Here is a 14638-nt window from a genome sequence, read left to right as displayed (position 1 = left end):
ATATATGATATTATGGGATCGTGTGGCACGCCGTCCACTTATATATGATATTTGGGATCGTGTGGCACGCCGTCCACTTATATATGATATTATGGGATCGTGTGGCACGCCGTCCACTTATATATATGATATTATGGGATCGTGTGGCACGCCGTCCACTTATATATGATATTATGGGATCGTGTGGCACGTCGTCCACTTATATATGATATTATGGGATCGTGTGGCATGTCGTCCACTTATATATGATATTATGGGATCGTGTGACATGCCGTCTACTTATATATGATATTATGGGATCGTGTGGCGCGCCGTCCACTTATATATGATATTATGGGATCGTGTGGCACGCCGTCCTCTATATATATATATATCATGCAAACCGGAGTTTCTTCTATTTATTTCCGATATTTCATTTTTATCTGTTACTCCCCGATAGCATGTCCCCTCCCAGTTTTACTTTGTATTATCTTGTTATTGTTTTCTTGCACTTGTTGCAAATATATCTGTACATGTTAATTGTGGTAGGTACTGTCTAGCCTCGTCACTACTTCGCCGGGGTTAGGCGAGGCACTTACCAGCACATGGGGTCGGTTGTGCTGATGCTACACTCTGTGCATTTTTGGTGCACAGATCAGGGAGCAGCTTACGGACCGCAGCAGTAGGACTTTGTGGAGCTATCTTCAGTTCAGGGACTCTCGAGGTAGCCTAGCTGACGTTCGCAGGCCGAAGTCCCTTTCCATGTTTTTTTTTCGTTTGTTTATCTTGTATCAGACAAACATGATGTATTTTCCCTTCAGACATTGATTGTAGTATTCTGTAGTAGTCCGTGAGCTAGTGACACCAGACTCTGGGTAGCATTTTGGTTCAAACTTCCGCACTTTTGGTTTTCAGTTGCTTTAGATTTAAAGTCTTCCGCTTAGATTTTGTCTCGTTTATTATATTGTTTGAAAGAAAGCAGGAAAGGTGTTTTAAATATTTGGCTTGCCTAGCTCCGATAGTAGGCACCATCACGACACCCGATGGTGGGAAATCCGGGTCGTGACACAATCAATAATCAATTATTAAATAAAAAATCGCACCGTTTCACAGTACTTAATTATTTAAGACCGATGAAAGAGGAGTAGGGATGCTTATTGGGCGGATCAGGCGGTTAATTACTCTTAACGATTTGGCTTAAAGGTTATCGGCTTTTAAATTTATTAATCTGTTAGCCACCCGATAAGATATCAAGCGGATTGGTAACGATTTAGCTCTTATCGGGCAGCTTATCAGCCTAATTCAATCTATATTACGTGCATTAATAATTAACGCCTACGTAAGAAAGATGTAGTGTGTCGTGTGATGTAGAGTGAAAAGATGAAGTAATGGCTGCCAACCATCACATTGAAAAGCAAGAATATGGATGAGAATCACTGTACCAGTCACTATTGATATGCATTGAAGAGCGATCATAATCATCAAACATGAGAAAACAACATTTCCTTATTCATTACATACAACAACATTATACAAGTAGCCTAGTAACGTTCAAACGAAGGAAAAGACTATTGTTTCCTTATTGATTTAAGATCATATGCTACTGAATATCCATTCAACTAAACCATTCAAATTGCATAGAGAGATCATACAGTAGGGTACACATACCTGCTGGTTGAAATTTAGGTGTTAGGGTTTTTGATTATTTAGGAATTAGGCATTAGAGATGGAGTACTGGAAGTGGAAGGGTTTTTGATATTTAATATATATATGGATCACGATAAGAAAGAGATTTTTATTACTTATTTAATATACATATTACATATATATTCTTAACGGGTTAACGGATTATCCGTTAAGAAAATTGAATAATCCGTCCCCAAACCGATAAGCCGTTAATAAAAAAATTTCAATCCGTTCCCCGTCCGTTAAACCGTTAACCCGATACCAATAAACCATTAAGCTTCGGTTTCGGTTCGGTTTTCGGTTTCGGTTCGGTTTTGAACACCCTAAAGAGGAGTAAAGCCCCCGATTCACAATCGACAAGCCAAAAATTAGGCTTTTCAATTTCAAGAGTGTCTGCGATGCCACATCTCTTTCCCACCCATTACAATTTCATATATTGAAGCAACTCTCATAGCCATTCCGATGGATCTTCCGTAAGTTTGTCATCAACTGGTAAACCTTCAACTTTGGTACCACAAGAAGATACTCTAACAACTATTTCTATTTTTCTGTTTATTTTGGATATATTTTAATGGTGATTTTCCGTAACGCTATTTCTAATAAATTCTCCATTCCTATATGTTTGAGTTGGATATGACTGACTGTTATTTCCTTCAAAAACGCTGGTTGTGTGATTTAAAAGGGTGGATATTGAAGCATGTATGGAACAGGCTAAGATGGCCTTCAATTGTAGCAGATCATTGTTACTGGATTTTATCTTACATGATACTATATATAGTATATTTACATTTACTTTCATTATATCTTTCTGATCTTAGTTATGCGTCATGACATGTACCTTGCGATTGTGATACATTTGTACTTCAGTTATTGCAACCTGTTGTTTTTATATTTTGGTACGGACGTTAAAATGATTTTGAGCAACTTACTTGGACTCATGCATTTTGACACGTATAATTGAGTGAAGAGAAAAGGAAAAGGAATGGTACATGTGAAATAAGTGATTATGACATGTACTGCCAATTAGGGGAGTGGTATTTCTAATTTTTAGGTTTTTAAATCTTACCTGCAGTTTTCACAAGCTCTAACCTTTGTAGAGAAGAATTGGTTTAGCTGCGTAGCCACTTTTTAACTTCCCTTCATTATATGCAATAGGCATTACAGATTTTCCAAGTGCAGAACTCCATTCAAGAAAAAAGAAATGCAACACTCTTAAAATTGCATGATTACAAGTTTGCTATTTTTATTTACATGTTATTCTAATTTTCACACCTTATGCACCGGCATCTTTCATAACTTTTTTCATGTAGTGTATAGCCATTAATTGGCTACCGATCTACAATCACCTTTTATTTTCATAGATTCAAGAACTCACAGGGAAAGAAGATGTAATCACCCCTCCCTAAAAATGGAAATCATATTAGAGGCATTTTTTTGCAAATAGGGGTGATGACTGGGTCAACTCTAGAATTCAGAAAAAAACGTCAATTCATCCCTGACAGTGATGTCATGTCTTTTTGAGGTATTTGCATTAATTAGTGAGAACGGGTTCTTCTATAAACAATGCCGAGAAAGCATGAGCATAACATCTTTCTTCTTTGTTGGATTGACAGGGTAGAGTTATTTGAGCAGTTTATTGGCATGAGTTGTTCATAAGACATCATATTGTGGCTGGCTGATGGTAGTGAAAGTTTACACCACTTTTATTAACTAGCATTGTAGCATTACAGATTCTGAATTTTGAATATTCTTATATTTGTAAAATGGTACGACTACAAAGGAGGAGAAAATGAACGAATGTTAAGAAAACAAATTGAAGACCACATGTGTAAGTTCAAATCAGTTTGTTATGTAATTTTCCCTTAGCATTAATAGTATTGGAAACTGTGATTACAGAGCTATAAGAGTAGTCTAATTAACACTAAGTTTTGGTCATTGTAGTTAGTTTCTCATGATTTATTGCTGTTAGAACCCAAAATAGAAAGTAAAACAAGAAAAATAAAAATAATTATAGCATATAAGAATGATGGTAGTAGAATTCTAATCTCACTCATTGAATTGTTGTTAACTGCTAAATTTGGATTGGTGGAGCATTATCACATGCATAACATTCTTAGAACAGGAATATCTGACATTCATGAAGATTATTTTGGCTTGGCGATAGATATTATTAAATGCTATTTGAAATAATATTTGGATATCAAATACTTTTGTTTTTCAAACTTCAACCAAATAATATCGAAATGCATACTTAACCTTTTTATTTCACCAGTTGTAATCAATGTAATAGTTCATGTTAAAATCATGAAAAATGTTTGATTAATAGAGATTGAGTTTCTTTTATATGACATTAACTATTTAGTCATATTTTATTTTTCTTTACTTTGCGCGAATAAATTTACTAGTATATATATAATTGAGGGCTCTTGGTTAGGTGATGTGGCATGCTTCTTTGGCCAAGGAATGCATTTATCTTTTTCCTCTATTTTTTGAGATTTCCTACTACTTTTTCCCCTTTACTTCGTTAATTAAGTATCAAAAAGCAAACATCTTCGTTGAAAAGGTGCATGTTGAAGAAACTTAACTGTTTCTTCCATCATATTGATAATAATGACGCCTAGCAGTTTCTAACAAGTAAAACCAACCAGACCTTTCTCTTGGTTTACGTAATTTATCCATCGATGTGGTTACGTCTTACTCCTTCCATTCTCTCATTATTCATAAATGTGGCAATTCCATTCTTTCTATTTTACATAAGCATTTAAACATTTAATTCTTTTTTATAGTCCATCAATGCGCTTACCCGTTATATATTACTTGATCATTTTATATTCCATGAGATTTGGCAATCAAGTAAATCGACGCATGTAGATACAGAGGTTCGTGAAATACGCAGAGATAGATTAAGCAAGTCGTAGAAGCCGCATGCCAAGATTGTTAGTACTATATGTTTGATACTGTACAAAGATCTCTTGCATTCTCCTCTAAATCTCCACTGCCATTGCCAGCAGCCTCGCCCCAAGATTGTTATTTTCTACATCTAATCAGCAAGTTCACATGAATGTTCACAATATATTGCTTTTTCCTATATATGTCATGTTGGGTTTATAGTATTTTATGTACCAAAAATGGGGTCGGCACTGTTAATGATTTTTAAAGTCATGATGCAAAAGGTCCAGATTTCATATATTTCAAGCAAGAAAAAAGTTCATGCTGCTAATCTTCCCATATTATTTTATAAATGATGACTTGAGTTGTAGCACTATGGAGTGAAAGCACCAATAGCGCCCAAAGGGTATACTTATAAGCCTCAAGTCCCAAAAATGAGGTAGTCTTCCAATAGCAAGTAGCAACATTTCATACCTGCAGAGACTAGACTCAACAGAAACTTGAGTTGCACCGTAGAAAGATTGGAATTGATCATCTGAACCCAACCAAGTAAGAGATTTTCGTTTCCTTTCCTTTCCTGTTGACTTTTGAATAATGACTATCGCTATACATATACAGTAAAAGCTGTTGTTTCTGTTTTTTCGTTCAGTTTCTTTTCTATATTTTTTAACATTGTTAAAAACCTTGTAACTGCATAATTATGGAGGAAAAAAAATATACAAAAACGTGAATAATTGTGAATGAGGGCTTTCTTCTTTGGTCTTCATTCTTTCTTAAAGTGCGTGACCAGTCAAACATGTTCACATAAATTGGAACGGAGGGAGTAATAGAAAGTGAATATGTGGTGATCATTAAGTTGTACAAACTTACTTTATTTACAGTTTTACGTTACTCAAGCACATGATTTGTTTTTTCTTTTTTTGATAATATATGGTAGTCAACTTTAAAATCTAGAATTGTCCCATCTAAAACTTTAAAAAAGTTAGAGATGAACATACTTACTCAGTAATATTAGTCTGCTATTGTGCTACAATTTTTTTCTATTTATCTTCGCTATTTTGATAACAAAACTACCAATTATGATTGCTATTTATGTTCTCAAAGGTCGTGTTCTTGGAAAAATTGTGGAATCACTGTAACATCCTAATTAATGGGAATGTTACATGATTAAAGTTGTAAAATAAAAAATTCAATATGCCATTCTTCTTCTTCATAATCAATCATATATGTACTCTTTTTTCCAAAGGTTTTAGGTGATAAATCTTCAGTTAAGAAAGTTCTATTGAAGCAGTTTTGCTACTACGATAAATCCTCATATACGAAGGATAAAATCGAAAAGGAAAGCATACAATATAATTTTTGCTTGGTTATCTTTGAAAATGGAATGCCAAATTTTTTAACACTTAGTTACTCTCTTATTCGTTCAATTTTTCGCAAACGCTACTGCAACTTCTCAGCAGATATTTATGTTGCAACCCAAAAAAAAAACGTTAGTAACCATCGAAAATAATCTCATCACATTTACAGGAACTCTAAAAGAAGTTCTCTTCCTTTTTTGTCCTTTGTTACATTTTTGTTCTCTGTCATATTGCAAATGACAGATTAATCCTTTTGTGGAATGGGGTCTTTAAATAGATTCCCGGATAAATGATAATACTACTGTTATCTATCTATCTATATTATTATAAAAGCACGATTAATAATGTTGGTATACAAAAATATCCTTGAACAATTGAAGTTTAATTCTACTGGTGAAGGCCATAATTGTCATTACAATGAAGAGTTTATTAAATAGGAAGTTATCCGAGAGTCTGTATCAAATTGCACGTTATTGTTACCCTAGAAACATTAGGCCAAGAAATTCAAGAGCCACTATTTGTTTAATTTTATTAAAAAGAACCTCCTTAATCAAGTACTCCTCTTTCAACTGAAAATACGTCTAATAAATTATGTATTTTCAAATAAGAATTAGGACTATCATCTATCACAAGGAATGAGTTAGATTTTCAAACGCAGTTAATAAAAAATAAAAAAAAAAGACCTATTCTGAGCTTTTATTGTCCATGATTTTTTTTGCTTCCACAATAATTTGAAAATCACAAGGCTATAGACACTGCAATGGTATGATGAGTAATATACAAAACTTTACCAATTATACCATAAACGACAATCATGAACCGCAAAGAATTTGGCACTCGCTTGATTCGAAAAAGAAATATGAAGTGCAAGACAAACGTAAATTTCATTGTCTATTAGAATATACAATTTCGTCTATTATTGAATTTTTATAGTCTAAAAAAGTTATATACAAAGCTATTCTCAAAATATTGATCAACTGTTATTAAATGTCGGATAAAATTGTTATATTTAAACTTACCTAATTTTAAAAATTCAACTAAAAGTGTGCCTAACTTTGGTGAATCAGCAATGTACTAAATTCAACAATAGTCATATCCTGTTCCAGATGTAAGACTTCTATATTTATTACATTAACTATATTGTTAACAAATTAAGCAGTTGAATTTTTTTTTATCAAAGCAAAGAAAAAAGCCCAAATAAGAACTGCTTTTGAAAATTGATTTGGTACTCAAACAACTTAGGATTGCGTTAAAGAACTATATGTACATGCTAATAACTACTATAAAGAATTAGATTCTGTTTGCTTTTAAATATCCTTTTTTGTCTAGCAACTTGGTAAATCATTGCTACGTTAACAATTTATTGATAATTTGGAATTTTATTGTGAAAGAATTGAAATTTGTTATTTTGTCATAAAGTACTTTCCCTAAGACAAATTCCATTGAAAAAAAAATTAAAACAAAGAACTTACTTTTGGGATTACTTGATCCTATTAGTTGTTAATTTCATTATAATAGGACTTAGATTTTGAGGAACTTTATGGATGGAAGAAAACTAATCATAAAAATAGATATGCTTTTAAATATAAGTTTATTTTTTATTTTTGGATAAAACAAATAGAAGTGCCTTAAAATTTGGAGATGCCTGATACCATGGAATATTTAACAACGAGAACTTGGTAGTATTATAATTTTAAAAAATAGAATATATATGTACTCAAACTTCTTTTACCGTTTAAGCAAATTTTATAAAAGTACTAAGTAATTATTTTTCATAAATATGAGAATCAAGCGAAGAGACGACATTTGTTATCTAACCGCAACTGTGGACGTGTTCTTGCAGAACGCAGATTGTTTGACTTCTCATTCAATTTAAATTAGAAATCTATTAAAATTAATCAGTTTATTATTATCATTAATACAGTAAGTCTTAATCTAAAATTGACCTCCTTAACATGAATCATTTAAGCTGAACTAAAGTAAATTTTTGCATCACAAAAAAAAAAAAAAGTACCGTTGCATTCTTAACATGAATTAACAACTTAAATCACAAACTATGTGATTTCAAAATGTTTAGTTATATTTTGTTTTTTGATTGCGTCAAAAAAAAATTAATGAGTTTGTTTACACTATATGTTATACTTTGTTATTTTTTATTTTAAGGAATTGATTATTAAATAATTTTAGAATATATATGCAATTGAAAGTGTTTTACTTTTGGTATGCATTATAATATTTAACAAAAAATATTCGTGCATCGCACGAACATAGAGACTAGTACTATATTAAAAGTACGAATACCCTTAGTGAAATGTCGTTCGCCTTTTTTTATCCTTTAAAAATAGGTTTTACATTGAATAAAATTGTCATTTTACTTATTTTCCTAATATTTAAGACTTTTACATCAACTAAAATTCTATTTGTTATATCTTTCTTTATTTAAACTCTTGAAAAAATTAATTTGAAAATCAACAAAAAGTTTACTTTATATACACGATCCACTTTAATTATGATACAACTACAGTATACTTATTCTAATATTTAGGGGGAAAGCCGATAGACCTTAGATTAACGTTTACAGATTTCCTTTCTACTAGGAAATCACTTAATTTGAACATTCAGTATTTTTCCATTTTGTTTAACCTTTTATTTTGTGAAAATAAATCATAACAACGTTACATATAGTCAGGAACTAAGTTTTTGAGCTTCAAAGAGTTGTTATTACCAATTAAAAGTATTTGGTCGACTTTTATATTCATTAAGTTAAATTTTAAACTAAACAAAATAATTATTCAATTATTTTTCAATTTAATGTCAGTCTAGACTCAAAGATTTTATTTGTTCCAAACTACCTCTACTCCCTCATAGATGTCCACATAACTTTTCAAACTGATATTATACATAAATTTATATATATATATATATATATATATATATATATATATATATATATATATATATATATATATATATATATATATAGAGAGAGAGAGAGAGAGAGAGAGAGAGAGAGAGAGAGAGAGAGAGAGAGATTAATTTGTTCATTTATCAAAATTTCCTGATGTCATTACTGATAGGAGAAATATATATATATAAGAAAATCTATCTTTTAGCATTAATTAATAATAAGATTGACCATATTAACCTTAATTTGTTCATTCATCAAAATTTCCTGATGTCATTACTGATAGGACTCAATTACAGAGATTTTTGGGAAGTCTAAATTATATTTCTCCTTTTTATAAGAGTTTATCTCGGGATCTAGCCCCTTTATACGACAGACTGAAAAAGGATTATAAGTAGCCTTGGACTGACCAACATATTATGCTAGTCGTCAAGAATATCAAACAACGTGTTAAGTCTTTACCTTACTTAACTCTTGCTAACCCTGCATGACAGAAGATTATTGAGACAAATACATCCAATATTGGCTACGGTGGGATTTTGAAACAAGTAAATCCCAACAATAATTGTGAATATCTGATAAGATTTCACTCAGGAAAATGGTCTGAATCCCAGAAGAAATATGCTACTGTGGCTCATGAGATGTTGACTATTGTTAAATGTGTTTTGAAATTTCAAGACGATTTATATAACTAAAAGTTTTTGATAAAACTAATGTTCAATCTGTTAAGTATATGTTTAACAAAGATTTTAAACATGATGCTTCGAAATTGATATTTGCTAGATGGCAGGCCCAACTAGCGCCTTTTGATTTTGAAATTCTGTACAAAAAAGGAATTGATAATTCTCTTCCGGATTTCTTATCCCGGGAATACTTAGATTAATTAGGAATTTCTATACAACTTTTCTCGATGAAGATTTGTTAATCGCTATTCTTAAAGTGGTTAAGTTAAATAGAGATTTACAAGGTCTCATCATTGAAAAAATCATAGCTAGTATGATTGCAGATGAATTTTCAATTCATGATTATTCTGAAGAAATTAGAGATGATATGCAAAATTATTACTTCTCTGAATAAACTGGCTTGTTATCTGTGTAGAATGGACCCTCGTGGGCCACCAGAGGCATTCTTCAAAACAATTGATAAAGACGACCGAACAGTCTTTGGCGTTAAATTCTTCTTAACAGATCATTCGTTTGTTAAACAAACACGATATTGATTTATATAAACATCATTATCATTATCTGCATATTGGCATGGTACAAATTGCATTTAAACCATTAACCCTTAAAGTTCCAAGTATAATTGTAGGGTATAACTGATTTTTTACCAGTAGTTTATATTCTATATCTAAAGAATGACCAAAAGCAGATTTTACCAAATAAGTGGTCTTCTGAAAATATTTTGTGGGTATTAACCCTTCCTGAATGCAGCTTACATCAGCTCCATTATCAATCATGGCTATATTAGTTATAGAAAAATTATTATCAATCAAAATAGTACATTTGATGTACCATTTATGAGCAGTAACAATTTTCATCATACCTAAAAACATGTCATAGTTTTAATCAATCGGATTTTTACTATCAGAAATTTCTTTTCCCTTGTCATTAGAAAATTCAGAAATTCCTTTAGTCAAAAAATTAGGTAGAGAATTTTTTTTTTCAATTTGAGTAATCCGGTGATCATAAATCATTTGATTTTGTTTAAGAGACTTAATATCTCTCTTCAAATTTTCAATTTCGACCTTCAAATCATCAAAAGAAGCATCTCTACTTGGCGTATTTGTCTTATGAAGACGCTTATTAATTTCAGACAAAGAATAAGGCGCAAAATATTCAAATTCGTTCTTTTGTTTTTCAAAAGGTTTTGAACAACTAGAACTTGAACTTGTAGCCAAATTAATAATTTTTTTACGAAGTTTTTCATGAGTAACTTCCTTTAAAAGTTCTATTACATTATCAGATGTAATAGTTTTCATATTCAAATCTTGAAATTGTGATTGCAATTTATAAAATTCATCATCATCACAAGTACAAATATCACCTTTGCAAGCTGTGCAAGTATTATCAATAATTTTATCACTATCAGATAAATCAAGTAAATCAACTTCATCTTCAGATTCAGTCTCAGAATAATAATCAGATTCTGATCCCGAGGTGTATAACAAACTATAGACCTTATCACGTAACTCATTATCAAGTTCTAAGGTCTTCAACTTTTGAAGCTTGCAATTTGGAGCAATATGGCCAAATTTTCCGCACTTATAGCACTTAATGTCAGCAAGATCTCTCTTAGATCTATTCTTCGCAAATCTAGTAGATTTACGATGAGCTTTTCTAGCATCACGCTTTTCCTTAGATCTATACCTAGACCTTTTTTTTCTTATATGGGCTATCAGCGTTAGGATACCTATGATATCTACTCTTCTTCTTCTTGCTATGGGTGGAAGTTCCGGGTAGACCGAACTGGGTACAGAAATCTCCTAATTGGGATTTCTCTTTAAGTTTATCTATCTTAAGCTATCTAAATAATTTGAGCTCATTACACAAGTTCAATCTTTCTTGTGTACAGACTCCTATAGGCTTACTATAGGTATAATTCTTATACGGAATTTCACCGTAACTACCCCTTAAAGCTTTTCTAACTCTCTCAGCAAATAAGGAGGGAAGGTCATCCATAAACTTAACTTTCTAATGTTCATATTTATTTTCGGGTAGTTCCATAACCCTACTCATAAAGATATCTTTGTACCATCTGAATTCACTAAACCCAATCTGCAGCTATCTCTTTTTGATGTTAATATTCTTGATGCTTTAACTTTAAATGTGAAAACACATGGTTATAATTATGCGCCTTGTTCTGAACTTATATGTTTATCTTATAGGATTTCCACTTTGAATTCTCGATGTAAGTTATACGATACATCGGATCAGACCATATTGGTATAAACCAATTTTGCTAGGTCTAAGGTTACCACTAAGAGGCCTATTAAGTGGGAAGAAATTAATTTCCCAACTACTTGGACATTAAATTCAGTTATATCCCTAAGTCAGATCACTAATGACTTGTCAAATAATGAATTTTTGCATATTACTCAAAATCCAGATGGTAGGATTTGTATTCAATTTGATGATAAGTCTACTATTTATAATAGACATTCGTTTTCTAATCATAGACTCTTACCTGCTATTCAACATATTTCTCCTGTTGAAAAAATAGTCTATGGTCCAGCTCGCAATCGTGCGGACTCTTTACATACTATCACTACTAAAGTTAGTGATAAGCCTGTTGAAAGTGTTAAAGTTAACCCTCAAACAAATATTGTTCAGGACAATGATAATGTTTCTGATAAGGATATTCCTTCTGTATCCGAAATGAATTTCGACCCCAATGTGATTTAATGATTCCACACCAAATTGAATTTAGCCACATACAAAACCCGTTCATATTATGAGCCTATTCTCATTAGTACAGGCAGTGCAGAATTTCAGCACTTTTCTGGCTACAACACCAATGAGAATGTTTATAAATTCTCAAAAATTATTATTAAACAGATTATATCTGTTGAGGATTGGGGAATCTCCACAATGAAGGAAAGGCAGACAAGCCTTAACAAATCCTTGATGAGCTTTACGTACTGGGATTATATTCAAGCATTTGATAAAGTGCTTTACTATAATAATGAAAGACATAAACATACTTGGTTTATAAAGGTATGTGCAAAGATATTTGCAGAACCGGTTCCTAATTGGTTCATAAGCTGGTGGTTATACTACGACCCAACAATAAAAATCTTACCTGATCCTTTTCTTAAGTTATACAAAGAATGGGCTAAGGTTTCACCCGATTTAAATAATCTCTACATTGCCGATCATATCTGCCACCTGGAAAAGATTGACTAAATATACTTCTTTATTGAGTTCTCTATCCCATGGATCCAAGGACAAGTTAATGAAGACAGATCCCAAGACCAAAATGTTATATGGGCAAGAACTCTTGGATTCTATTCAAGAAAAAATCCAAGAATATTCAACCAGTCTCCAAAAGAAAATGATCGATGATAACTCGGTCAAACACATCGCCAGGAGGATCTCAGTGCAAGAAGGAGATAAAACTGAAATGATAAATCAGTATTTAGAAGAAGTAAAAAGAAATTTGCTTCAATCTTTAAATCAATATGAGAGATCCGACACTTCAATGCGAAGTGAAACAAGCGGCGATGATATCGCAGAAGAAGATTCCCAGCCTGTGCAACCAGAAATAATATTATCTGGCAAAGACATAGACAAGATGGAAGATTTCCTCCAACAAATGAAAGGATTGGACGAAAGAGGAGTATGATTATCGGATAAGGTTACTAAAGACCCCACATCAATAGTAGATACATTGTATACATAGTAAATACACTGTGTAAGGGACCCACTTTACTGTACAAAGATTCTTTATGTTTTTTCTTTTTTCTATAAGTAGGATCCTCCTCTCATTTAGAAGGATCATTAGAAAAAAATCAGAAATTCTCTCTCTCTCTCTCTCTCTCTCTCTCTCTCTTCAATTCTAAATCTTCTGTTGAAGTAAATAAAGATCTTCAGGCTTTGCGTCCCGGCCTTAAAGGTATTAGTTTTATTTCTTTATAGTATTTTAATTACTTCGTTTCTCTCCGAGCCGTGACTATGTCCGGCTAAACCGATTCATATCTATGTTGAAGATCTAACTTCTCTTGCATACTAACCATGAAAGCAGAGATATTAATACTCTGATTAATATGAAGCAAAGACATGTTGATTCCTTACAATTAGAAGTATTGAGTATGAATATATTCGATTTTAAAATCTGCTAAAGTTTAGCAAAAGATTAAATTGATTGTTGAACAAATGGCTATTGATATTTGTGCCGATCATCCTAGTGCCTTTTGGAATCGAAAAAGGCATATTGTCACTCTTCCTTATGAAGATAACTTCTCCGAGGATGATATTCCTACTAAATCTCGACCTTGCCAGATGAACGCTGAATTGGTCGAATTCTGCAAAAAGGAAATTGATAATTTGTTACAAAAGGGTTTGATAAAACCTTCAAAATCTCCTTGGTCTTGTTCTGCATTTTATGTAAACAATGCTGCAAAGAAGGAACGTGGTGTTCCTAGGTTAGTCATAAATTATAAACCTTCGAATAAGCATTTGAAATGGACTAGATATCCTATCCCCAATAAAAGGAATTTGCTATCTAGATTATATGACGCCAACATATTTTCAAAATTTGCTTTAAAATCTGGTTATTGGTAAATTCAAATTTTTAAAGAGCATACTTATATGACTGCTTTCAACGTTCCATTTGGTCAGTGTGAATGGAATGTCATGCCTCAAGACTCTTTACTCCAAGAGAAAATTTGGAACAAAGAAATTAATACTTTCTTGATATATAAAAAAATCAAATATTATGAACCACACGCCAAAAAATCAATTAAAGTTGTCCGGAGGAAATATTATAAAAGAACAAAACACCAATACATACAAAATTTTGCTTATGAACTCTATCTTTATTTGAAGTATATAGAAAGCACTAATACTTACAACTTTAAAATCAATTAAAATTTTATCTTTATATAAAATATATGTTATTTGAACTATTAATCTGAAATCATTATTATATTTATATAATTTTTTAAATCCTTATATCATTAAAATGGGATACATGCGAAATCGCACGTAAAAGTACGAATGTCCCAGGTGAAATATTATTTACCTTTTTTGCCCTTTAAAAATAAATTTAACATTGGACAATAGTGCCATTTAATAATTTTCGACTTTCACATTAATAACTA

Source organism: Nicotiana tabacum, chromosome 7 (assembly GCF_000715075.1).
Source record: "Nicotiana tabacum cultivar K326 chromosome 7, ASM71507v2, whole genome shotgun sequence".
Taxonomy (NCBI): Eukaryota; Viridiplantae; Streptophyta; class Magnoliopsida; order Solanales; family Solanaceae; genus Nicotiana; species Nicotiana tabacum.
Note: the sequence above shows the minus strand (reverse complement) of the source record.